General features: G+C 37.5%; 1 protein-coding gene across 1 annotated transcript in view; it reads right to left on the bottom strand.

Moving 5' to 3' along the window:
* Positions 1 to 2,881: 2,881 nt before the first annotated feature.
* LOC306966620 (uncharacterized protein) overlaps positions 2,882 to 12,743 on the bottom strand; it is a 20,270-nt gene continuing 10,408 nt past the window's right edge. The window contains exon 4 of the mRNA XM_079561427.1: positions 2,882 to 3,701. The gene's annotated coding sequence lies outside the window, so the exon portion shown is untranslated. The remainder of the gene's footprint in view (positions 3,702 to 12,743) is intronic.

Genomic DNA, 12,743 nt, shown 5'->3' with positions numbered 1-12,743 from the left:
CCACATTGTTACTACAAGGGCCCATTTCAATATAAATCATTGAAGTATTGCTTGCTTTGTAATTTTCTTAAGGCTCTCTGATGCATTTTGAGCTACGCTAACATTGCAGGGATTTATGATTTAGAAGTGTCCATTAAATTAATTTCCATTTAGACTGCTTCTTGTCAAATTCAGCCTATGTGAAATTATAGGCTACAGTAATATTGTATATGCTATGAAGTACTGGGAACAAAGTAAACTAACAAGATTTTACAGTTGAGTCACTCTTTTGTGGTTCGTTTTTTAAAGGTAGGAGGAATTTCATCCATTGTTGGTATGTATGGAGGACCGTGGCTGCCAAAACAACAAATATATCTATAAATAAATATATAAATAAATAAAGATCAAATGTGCAAAGAAATGCATGCATTTATTATAATAAGTGCATTTATTTATTTATATATTTATTTACTTATTTATGTATTTATTTACTTTTGTATTTATTTTTTTATGCCGCTGCTGTAAGCTCATTGGTTAATCTTTCTTCATGCACACAGACTGATTTCAGACGCTTATCCTGCACAGACACTGCCAAACATGAGCTCTGCTTCAGTCTATTCTATTCAGTCATCTTGTGACCAGCGGTTCGAATCCTGCAGGGGCACACTGTCGTGTCCTTGGGCAAGACACTTCACCTGCCTTGCCCCAGTGTCTGCGTACATGAATGAGAGTTTGAATGGGTGAGCAGATCCTTGCTGGAAAGCTCTTTGAGTGTACAAAGGCGTCAGTGGTGCAGTGGGTAGAGCGGGAAGTGTCATGATCAGAAGGTCAATGGTTTGAATCCCGCCTCTAGCACAGACATTGCCAAACATGAACTCTGCTTTAGTCTAGCGTTTTTTCCACCTTCATTAGGCACTCAAAGCGCTTTCCAACAAGGATCTGCTCACCCATTCACACACTCATTCATATACCAATGTACACAGACACTGGGGGCAAGGCAGGTTAAGTGTCTTGTCCAAGGACACAACGACAGTGTGCTCCTGCAGGATTCGAACCGCTGGTCACAAGATGACACACTCTACTATCTGTGCCACTGTCAAAAGACTGAAGCAGAGCTCATGTTTGGCGGTGTCTGTGCTGGATAAGGCTCCTGAAATCAGTCTGTGTGCATGAAGAAAGATTAACCAATGAGCTTACAGCAGCGGCCTCAAGACCCACCCCCTGATTTGCATACATCAAGAGAAATACAGAAATAAATAGAAATTACTACAATGCTACTATAAAAACAATACACAGACAATGTATTACATGAACTTACATTCTCATGGACGCATGAACACATAACTGAAGAAAAGAAGTTTCCACGGAATTTCTAGAGGGAGGATGCAGCGTGTGTTCCCAAGGAAAGATACCTGCGCACTGACTTGGCAGAAGGCGCAACATCTTTTCAAGTGTGGGTCACTTTACGCAGTCGCTCACCGTCCACGGACTTTTAAACATCTCTGCAGAAATGCGAGGAGGGTTTCTCTGCTCAGTGCGGGTCTGAGTAGGCATGGTTTAATCACATGTAGCGGTGTAATAGCGATAAAAAACAGCTGTTTGCTACTTCTTACCGCTCTCTCCGCGCCCTGTCTTCCCGTCTGTTCTCACTCCTCTCTCCTCGCTTAGCCTACAGTAAACTCTGCACGTGTTTCCCACTCTGAGAGGATCAAAGAACTGACCGCTCCAATCATACTTGGGGTCCACTCACCCCTGACCCCTATAAAAGGGAGACTCTCCCTTCAATGGTCTCCTTTGAACTCAGCCATCGAAGAGAGGTCGTACCTGCTGGGCGGCGCACACATTTCGTAGAACTATAGTTACATAGGTAACTTAGATTTCTACTTCAATTGTGTGCTTGCCCTTATACGCGCAGCCGTGGCCGACCAATGTACTCCCAGCAGGCATGGTCTCGCATGGTTGGAGCAGGCCCGTGGCAACTCTATGCATCCCAGAGAGCGGCCCAGCGCTCCCTAGGTAGCAGGGGCTCACGGGCAGGGTGAGGGGCAGCCAATAGCCGTTAACAACGCCAGAGCGCCTCACCCCGGAAAAAGACAATCAGGGAAGGCCTGCACGAGCTGCCTTTCCCAAGAGCGCCAGTGCAGACTCACCCCTGATAACGAGGGTGTCCGAAGCCGCCTCTCCCAAGAGCGCTGGCCACCAGAGGAAAAGATATGTTCCAGTTCGGCCAGGCCGCCTCTCCCAAGAGCGCCTGAGGCACCGAACCGACCATGCAGGAAAAACAGGAGCTCGGAAGCGCCTCTCCCAAGAGCGCTCAGAGCACCTAGAAGGCCAAGCCAATCCAGGTCATTCCCTCCCGAACCACCTCCTCAATCGAAGCGCCATGGAGCAGTGCCGTAGAAGCTGCAACCCCCACGAGACTGTAATCAAGTTAACATGGCACATTTAGCTTTTGGCCAAATATATTGTGTTATTTAACTGCCACATTACGGCAGTGTTTTTTTCTGTGCTGCCAGACAGTTTTTTACATTGCAGTGCATAAAAAATGTATTGACCAAGTTTTGCTTTCATTGCCAATCAACAAACACATTTAATAAAGAATGGGATTTTAGATCAGCCTCTGTGTAAAACTATTACACTGTAAAGACTAATAGTCTTGCTTACTTGAGAAAAACAGACTTAGTAGAGTTACTCTCTATATCCAAAACCATGAATGAAAACAAGTTGAATAATATAGTTTTTTTCTTAATTTTTAAAACAACGTATTAGGTATTGGATTGGGACTCGGTATCGGGCAATTCTCAAAATCAAATGACTCGGACTCGGGGGTAAAAAAAAACTGAGCGGGACATCCCTAATAATTACCATTGCAGCAATAAAACAAATCAACACATGCGTCAGTAAAGCTTTATTTGCATCATGTTAAGGAATGAGAGACAATAGAAATACAGTGAATATATTACATAAGAAAACAAGTAAAAAGACAAACATACACATTTGCATCTTCCACATCCACGAAATCATCCCGCTGTGACCTGACATTTGCACTTTACAAAGGAGACAGGACAAAAAGAAAAGGTATAAGTTACTATCATTATAGCTGTAGTGATCTCCAATTGTGCAAGTAACAGAAGGCACTGAAGTCATATTGGATCACATCACTCAGCCAGCTAGTCCAACCCATTACAGCCTCAAACATTCACAAATTTGATTATTGGCATTGCACTGTACACTCTGAATTAGCACTTAGTTGTGTCTATCATTCGGTAAAAAAAAAAACACATACACACATTGATTTATGGCATAATTAAGCTAAGAATATTCCATTTAAAACGTGTCATCAAGAAAGTGTGATTTGCATTTGGTCTGTTACCCATAATTCCTAGCAACCTTTCACAGTTGGCTTGTATTCCTCACCGAAGCAGCTACATTAAATAGTTAACTACAAGTGTTCCTCTCCTTTATTCATTTTAAGAAATCTGCTGTCGTATTACCAAAAATACTGCACATCATTTTCCCTCGAAAGTTAGCCCTAGTTCTGTTAATAGTGTTTGGCTGAAGGCACTAACGGTTTATGATGTTAAAATGGAGTAGTTGTTGCTGACTTCAGGGTTTGGTGTGGTTGCTTGAGGCAATGTAGAAACTGTAGCGTTGTTCTTAAGTAGCCTCTTTACTATTGGTGTCTTTGGAAAAACATCTTCCATTTGGCAAGTCTCCTGAACCTGAAAGAAATAATGGCATTGAATTAAATAAGTAGATAAAATGTATTATTGAGCAACTATCACTCTTTTTCTCTAGGGCTGGGTACTGTTAATTTTTCATCTATATCTTTTTTCTATACCTTACCTACTCTGTTCACGATGCTGATACCTAAACCATTTTTTCCCAAACCTATAGTAAAATATTTATCTACAGTATCTAGAACCATAAAACAGAACCATAATGTTAATTTATTCCATAACAGACTATTTCTTTTACATTTGGATCATTTATTTGAGTTGAAACAACCAAGTCACTTGTCTTTAGGGATGTCCCTATACCCAACAGGCATAAAAATTTGGTATCTGAAGTTGTTTTTTTGGTACCTGTTTTCGATATCTTTTTTTCCCAATAACAGTAGTTCCTAAACTTTTATGTGTAACTGTGCCCAGCCCTGGTCAGAACAGCAGATTCCTCTTCGAGTGCAGTGATTCACCATGATTTCATTTTCTTTCCTGGTGCGACTTTTTATATTACTGCCTGCGTTCACTCCAAAATACAGAAGCTTACGATGCAGCACTATCTGCACAGTTGATTACTTTGACAACTACTATTACTCAGACATGCAAACACATATATAGTGAAAAAGGTGACAGTTCACGGGGCTGCGGCGGAACATGCGGTTTGCGGGCATTTTTTAACAGAACACGTAGATTCTATGATTAATTAACTCAAACAATTTTTTGTAGTGCACAATGGACAACTATATTGATTCAACACTAAACTTTCATTTTGTTTTAGAACAGTAGTTCTAATGGCTTCAGTTTCACCACAGAGTGGACATAGTAAAGGATTTGTACATAATGTGGAATTCCAAATCAGAAGATACTGTCTTTCTTAATTATATTAAAAAAGGATGAAACATTGTTATTGTTAGAGGATAACATTAAATCGCTATTTATCATACTGGGTCAGGCTGTACAGTCGTACTATCTCTGTCATAGCCTTGACTGTGGTGCTCAGGCGCCACTCTCTGCCACTGACTGCTTGCGTATCAGTATGACGCTCTGAGAGGGTATTTATCCCTCTTCTGTGGAAGCATAGACAGACTTGAATGGTAGGACTAGCGCAATGTCTCGAGTTCATGTCTCCGGGTCCCGCACCGATGGTAAATAAACTTCTCCTGCATAAGACATCCAGACTGCTGCCTGTCATTCATCTATCCTCTCGAACACCATTGTTATTTCTCTAACAATTTGGCGTCAACGAACATGTCTACAGCTGATCTGGTAGGTGCATTTTTATCCTTTGATAAAAGGGAGGGGGAATGGCCTTGCCAGGTTCATGCTTGATAGAAAAAAGAACAATGCAATGGGAAACGTACAATTAGTAAAAATGACATAATCTCATGTTATCGGTTAATTCTGGATGTTTGGTTCCGGTCGAGAGTAGGGACTTTAGGTCCGTGACTGGGGTATTCCGATGCACAAAGCTTGAACTGAAATAGCTGCAATAATCTGTGAAGCTCCATGCATACAGTTTAGAGTAGGTCAGGTTTTAAATTTGTTGACTCTACTGTTTATCTACCAGCCGTCATAGGCAAAAGTGAGGAACACATATTATAGACTATCTTGAGTGTAAAGCTTTGTTTAATGTTAATTTTAGTGTCAAACAAAAGGCCTCACACCGACATAGCCAGGAAGCTAGAATGCTCCAGAAAGCTGTAAACGAGTCTGGGTCCAGGTCACTGGTCTCTATGTCTGGTTTACGGATAGCAAGTGTGGGTCAAAGCAAAAGCTGTGGGCTACTGTGTAAAGCTGTTGTTTCATGTTACTTTTAATTTTGAACTAAGTGCTGAATATTGAGTCGGTAATAATTACATTGGCCGTGTAATTAATTACTAAGGCAGTTGGACTTAGAAATACGCCACAGTCAGAGGACTGTGACCACAGGCTAGTGTGAAAACTTGAATAGAACTATCTGTTTTTAGTGGTCATAAAAGCTTGTGGTTTAATATACATCTGCTGATTTTTCTTCTGACTATAGAATAGTTACAAGAAGTAGAGAGAGTAGTTGTACTGGTGCTAAGGGATTATGGGTAGGAGATGAACCTAGGATATTTTTCTCCTAAGAGAGATAACCCGCTTAGCACCGATTTTTGAGATGTGCACAAAAGAGAGGAACACGTACGCTCCATATACAACCTATGGAGGCTGTTGTGTTTGTTCATTTCTAATCTAACTGTGAAACTCCAGAATCAACTGATGAACATTGAGAGAAATGTAACTGATGGCTATGGCTCTGGATGCAGCGAGTAGATCTTTATTTCCATGTTTTTATATTTCATATTCTGTGCTTCCTTGCTTGGTTTGCTTTGTTTGCTTGGTTTATTTGATGTTTGTTTGAATTTTTTTCTTAGGGCTATAATGGACACACAGAGAACATAAAGTGTACTGAGCTATTTTGCGATAACAACATGCTTATTTGAGTAAAACTGTACATTCTTTGGTAATAAGATTACACTGACACCAACAAAGTAAAATAGAGGCAACACCATCCTCACAGTTACTCAGTACTCACAGCATTCGAGTACACTTGAGCGAGTAAAATCCAGTGGTGGAGGAATTGCTCGACACTCTTACTTAAGAGTGCAGATACAGATTCTTTTACTTGAGAAGAAGTGAAGGTGTCTGACATGATTTTGACTTGAGTAGAAGTGTTGAGTTATGCATTGTGGAATGTGCTTTATAGGCGGAAGGTGAAGGTATTTAAGAGATTATTGTGCAGGATTTTAAAATCATTTGAATCCGGTTTAAACAAGGTCTAAAACAAGGTTTAAAGGAGTAAACCATTGGACTAGGTTTGAACCGGGTTTAAAACAAGGTTTAAAAGACTAAACCACTAAACCAAGTCTAAATTGGGTCTAACCAGTTCATCGTAATGAGGTCACTTTGAAAATAAAATGCTTTACTTTTAACCCAATTGAAAAATATAGTGAAGTAAAGTAGAGGTTCATTCATCATAAATTTACTAAAGAAAAGAAAGATGCCCATACTTTTACCTTTTGCTTGTACTTGTGCTTTTACTTTGTTGCTTTCCACCACTGCACTTGAGCGAGTAAAAACTAAATTATTTCAAAGTAATGTTACTCTCACATAAGTAATTTGCCAGAGATTTCACCTATATCTGGACTTATAAGTGAAGGTCTTGCTGTATAACACCGACCGTGTTCACAAGCAACAAACTACGAGAGTAGAGAGTTTTCACGGACACAGGATCAAAGAAGAACAAGGGTCTGAATGAACAAAGTAAGGGATCTGTCAGTTTTATACAAAGGACAGATTGTGTTGTTAGGGGTGACCTGATGCTGTTCGGTTTCTTTGCCATTCAGCAAGATGCAATGACATAATGTTAGACCAAATTATGAACATTTTCACTTATTTCAAAGTAAGAATAATTCAGGGAGAGTGATGCTTACATTTTGTGTCTCTGCCTTGTCTCCTCTGTCCACATCTACTGTTTTCTCCTATCTATTATTGTTTTGTCTCTGTCTGTGAAGGTCCATGAGCAGAGCGTTCCTGATAAACTCTTGCCTCGGAAGATTGTTGAGTCAGTTTAACAAAACAAAATGCCAACATTGTTTGCTATAACTATTTCATAGAATAGGGGGGTATGCCTTTGAATAATGATAATGCATTGGTAAAGCAATGATACAAGTTAAGAGTCCCCGTAGGGTAAACAATGTCCGCATTTTGAATCACAATCAATTAATGTTCACATGACAGTGATGATGAATTGAAAAATGTGTTATTTTTGTGAATTGATGCTGCTTTATAATCTGTTACAGGCCACAGGAACTGTGTGGAGGACTGATTTCCGGTGTCACAATGTCACAATGTCTCTGTTTTAGCTGCAACTTGTGAGTATAACAACTGGGTTTTAAAATACACAAGGAAAAATTCTATGAGGGAAAGATGTATAACTACAAGTAGTTATGTTAATAAAAGGTATGACTTGGGTGTGATGAGCAATAAAAACAAATGATATTGATCACAGTCAGACAAATTTAAAAGTAAAATGCGCACAATCGAGAAGTTGAAATGGCTTGCATTTTTAGTTTTTTAGCCCAATAATAGAATAGATGGATAAATGTTGTTCTGCTGTGATTTGCTTGAGAAGCCTGAGTTTGTAGGCCTGGTTCTAAAAGTACCAGGACCTGAAAAATATTATATTTTGTTATTTTGTCTTCACTGTTTAGACTTGTGGTAAAGTGAAATTTAACTCTGTCTTTCTAGGCTCTGAATGTCTATATAGGCTCTCAGTTGTACAGGAGTTGCACATCGTTAATCTTTATAAAAGATTTGAATATTGAGAGATGCCCAGATTACGGCAGGTTGGCTTTTCCTGGTTCCTTTAAAGATAGTTTAAGTATTTGCTTTGTTACATTTTGTGCCCAAGATTAGATTGGAGTAGTCAAAACACTTCCTTTGCTCTTCTAAGTAATGCCTCGAGAACAAGGTTCAAGACAAGGTCAGCTGGAGTCCAAACTGTGTTTAGGAGAAACATATTTGCGACAAAGGTAACCAGAGGTTTAGAATGCAAACTAAGTGTCTTGACAAATTCCAACATTAGTCGGAACAGTTGTTCCCAAAGTAGGGGTTAGGATCCCCCAGGAGATAGCGAGCACTGAGATAATATGAATTTTAAATAATTCCTAATTGCAAACAGCACTGATTTGAATATAGAGGTCAAATAAAAGAAAATTATGCAAATAATATAAAAGAGTTTAAGTGCTGTTTTGCTTGACATTGTCTAAATCACTAAACACTTTATATCTCGAATAGTTCGCAAAGGGTTTTTGGGGGTCCTGACCAGAAATGTGTAAATTAAACTTTAGGGACCAATTTAATTTAAGTCTGGAATAGACAATTGAATTTAATATAGTAAAATATAGTTAAAGATTTAAAGAAAACTTGTAGTACAGTATCTCAATTCTTGATGTTTTAATCTTAGTGATGTGGTTTTAAGAACCTAAAGGCAACTAAAATTAAACACATTAAAGACAAAAGGAGAAATGAATAACACTATGCTTACTTTCAAGCATGCTGCATTGACTCTTTTGAGGATGGGCCTTTTTTGATAAAGTACAGAATTTTTGCTTTTATTTTTGTGATGCTTTGCGTAATAGGACATGCTGAATTTTGTAGGTTTTAGATTTTAGATTTTACTTTGCCATTTTTGGTGGTGATGGGGAAAGGCAAGGGCCTGTTGCGCGTTGCGTGGGCATTGGTCCAAGTGCATTGCTCAAAGACCCTGAAATGAAAGTTCACCGAATCGATAGTCTGCCGAAGAGAAAGTCCGCCAAACTGATCGTCCACCGAACTGAGAGTCTGCTCTGCCTCGCTGAGAAACTGTCCTCGAAAACATGCCAACAAAAGCCCCGCTGCTGCTGCCCCTCGAAAGCCTTGAACAGTTGTCTGCAGGAGGACTAGTGCTCACAATTTGCCCAGGTCTGATGCCTTGCTCTCTGTACCACTTGGACCTACATTTTTTTAAGTTTTTTTGCTATATACTTATTTTATATTTACTTTTTTTTAGCAATTTTTGGTGTTTTTGCCGATGGGTCAGCGGCCCATGGGATCCTCTTTTGCTGCGATTTATAATTATTATTTTTTTTCTTCTCATTTTGATATTTTTGACTATAGAATGCTCAAATTGGTCAATGAGTCTGCATCTTAAACAGCAAAAATAATCAAGTTAAAATAAATAAATAAATACATTTTATTGGATATTTTAAGAGATAACAATTTTTTACAAAAATAAAATAATAAAACGACAGACAGAGAGATTTGAATGTTCAGTCAGTAATAGTATGCAATAAACAACATTTTAGCCTCTCAAAAATAGAGTAATTCCCAAATTACTGTGTAGCGCAGTTGCATTGATCTGTAACAGCCGATAACATAACTTTGAAAGATAAATATCCACAAGTTACCACTCGTGTGAAATAGTTTTGTTGATAGGACTGTAGGGATTAATTTTTTGTTAGTACCCAAGGAGGGTTAAGGCTTAACAATTTGTTGTTTGTGTTTATGTTCTTTCTGAACTTTCTGAAATTGATAAAAGATGTCGTGAATTTAATTTAAGTAAATTGAGTGAGTTCTGCACAGAAATTGACTGTGCAGTTGATTCTGGATTTTGTTGTTGGTTTCGGTTTTAGGTAAAATGAGAAGTCCTAAATTTTGATCAGTGGAGATACTGGTGTATGTTAATTTGAAGCGTTTATGATAAAGGTGATCATTTACATTGGAAGACTTTAGGATGCTTAGGTTGAAATATTGTGTTGTTTGCAAAGAATTGTCAGTGGAGGCTGAATCCAGATTTGAACGCATCGTGTGTTCTTAGATTTAGATCTGAGGCTGTGATTTCGAGCTGTATGCAGCCTAATGAAGAGGTTTGCATACAGTGTAAGTAGAGCGGTGTCTTCAAATTTGAAATTTGTGCTGGCAAACATGTTTTATTTCGGACTAGCAAGAGTTTTCAGTGTAATCCAGTATCTCAAGAGTCACTCAAAAGGTCACACTTATGGCCTCAAAAGTATATTGCCCAGCTTTCAACACTAATCACGATTCTGGGTGCACACGGAGCTCGTTATAATTGTTGAAAAAAAGGAGGGGCCAAGAAGCAGAGGAGATTTGCTGTCTGTAGAAATAATTGTGACTCTTTCTGATCTAAATAAACAAATAATGAGAAAACAAAAGATACAGCAAGTAGTTTAATTTCAAGTTCAAAACCTGATAATTAAACACAGGGAAAGTATCAGAAATAACGTAACATAATAAAGAATAAAGAAGTGTTGTGTAAGTGAAACCCAGTTGTTCTGAAAATAGGAAATGTGTAATGCCATTATTGCTTAATACTAACATACTAATGCCATGATTTAATTTTTTATATTTACAATACAATGATATTAAAGAGTGTGATTGTTTTGATTGTGAGTGTGTAACATGTTTTAATCCATATTATTTCCAGGTTGATGATGTTAATTTCCCACAGAGACAGGGAATTTACAGGAGGAATTCTGATGCAGGAGGGTCTGATTCAGGACGGGAGCTGATGAGCCGAGAACAATAATACCAATGGCATGATAAAATATGGTCTTATGCAGGCCGGAGTGTGCTTCTTTATTGTTGCAGGAGGCAACGTGGAAGAAGAAAATGTCGGTTTGTTCTGGATGTCTGGAGGTCGTGCCTGAGCATCAGTATCCTTTGTGTATCTATTTTGTGTTTCCAAGCAAGAGAAAGAAACACTTATTAACTCATCAAATATTTTAACTTGCAAATGATAGTAATGATTAATATTCATGTCATGATGGCTGAAGCTGACTCTGGTGAAAGGTCATACTTAATCGGTAAGTTTGTAGAAATTATACTGATGTGTTGATGTTTGCAAGGTATAACATTCTTTCCACAGGCAACCTGAGAGACAGGTTGGATCTGGCAGGAAGGCAAACACACATCCATTGGAGTTTGAATAAAGTTTAAATGGAAAGATTCATCTTACACACTCCCATTGTTTTTACATTTACTTCACATTTCATTATTATTTTCATTTATATATTTATAAGTGCTTTCATTTTATATTTACATTTTTTACATTAATTATTTTATATTGTATTATTCATTTTTCATTATTATTTTCATTTATATATTCATAAGTGCTTTTATTCTATATTTACATTTTTACTTGGCTATATTTACTTATTTCATAGTTGTGTGTATTCATATTTACTTTATATTTGACATTTATTATTTTATATTTTATTACTCTTTTATAGTTAATAAGCTTTCATGTATTTTTAATTTTACAGCATGTATTTTAGATGTAGTGTTCATTTATTTAGTGTTTGTTTATTTTTTTCTGGCCATATCACTGAAGTCCGTCACTAGTGGCCAACACCGAGGGAGCGTTAAAGCCAGGATTTGTTCCCGCTTAAACCAATGATGGTTGGCAGTTTGTTTCAATTAAAGCGACAAAGGCATATAGATTGATTAGGACTTAGTGTGAGGCTAGACATATTTTTTAAAATACTTTATTTCTATATTTACCTATTTTTTATTATTATTATTATTACCTATTTTTATTATTATTATTATTATTATTATTATTATTATTATTTTAGCATTTTCTATTTTTCTAGTTTATTCTTTCTATATATTATTACTCATTTTGGTCCAGTCAGTTTTCAGCTTATATTTTGATTTTGCATTTATATTTTTTAATCTTTGGTGCTTATTCTTTATGGCTTAGTTATTCAACTTACCAATTTCATTTTATTTCAATTCATAACTTTGCAGGTACAGATTCACAAGATAAAAGGGCAGGTATTCAATACTTGGTTATCTTGTGGTGAGGTTCTTTCATGTTATGTTTTGTGTGTGTTACTCATTGCAGGTATGTTTAGGTCAAAAAGGAAGGGTTTTAAGCTCTATTTCAGAGGCCATTACGCCTGAAGTATAAGAGGATTTAATATATTTTGTCCTGAATGATGGTTTCTTGCTTAGCAGTTTTCAGTAACATTATTTTTAATCTTGATTAAAACATTGGAAGCAAGGGATAACAAATAATAAGACTTACGATCTCGTTAGATTTGAATTTTAAGGAAAATTCATTGTGCACGAGTGAATGAGCTTGCACCCTTCTCAATGGACGCTGCCAATTCTCCACGCCATTCTATTTCAACCTGAAGACTTGGAAGACAATAGGGAACTCTTGGTGTGTGTGGGCAGAATAATCCCAAAGACACACCAAGAGGTGTTACGGCACGATAGTCTACTCGTGATCCGTATAGATCTGGAGCACCTGGAGGTGTTTTGACGGGCCTCACAAGTGTTGTGTTGAAATTAACCATCCGGTATGAAGATTGTTTCATGATTAATAGTTTGCTATGAGCATTCTCTTAATATGTGAATATGATTTTCATGAGAATTGATTGATTCATATCTTTGAATATTGTGTTGTGTTTGTATTTTATTGTATGTACATTTTCTGACTTGGACCAATAA

The sequence above is a fragment of the Gobius niger genome, assembly GCF_951799975.1.
Source record: "Gobius niger genome assembly, chromosome: 8".
Classification (NCBI taxonomy): Eukaryota; Metazoa; Chordata; class Actinopteri; order Gobiiformes; family Gobiidae; genus Gobius; species Gobius niger.
This window is presented reverse-complemented; position numbering and strand designations above follow the sequence as displayed.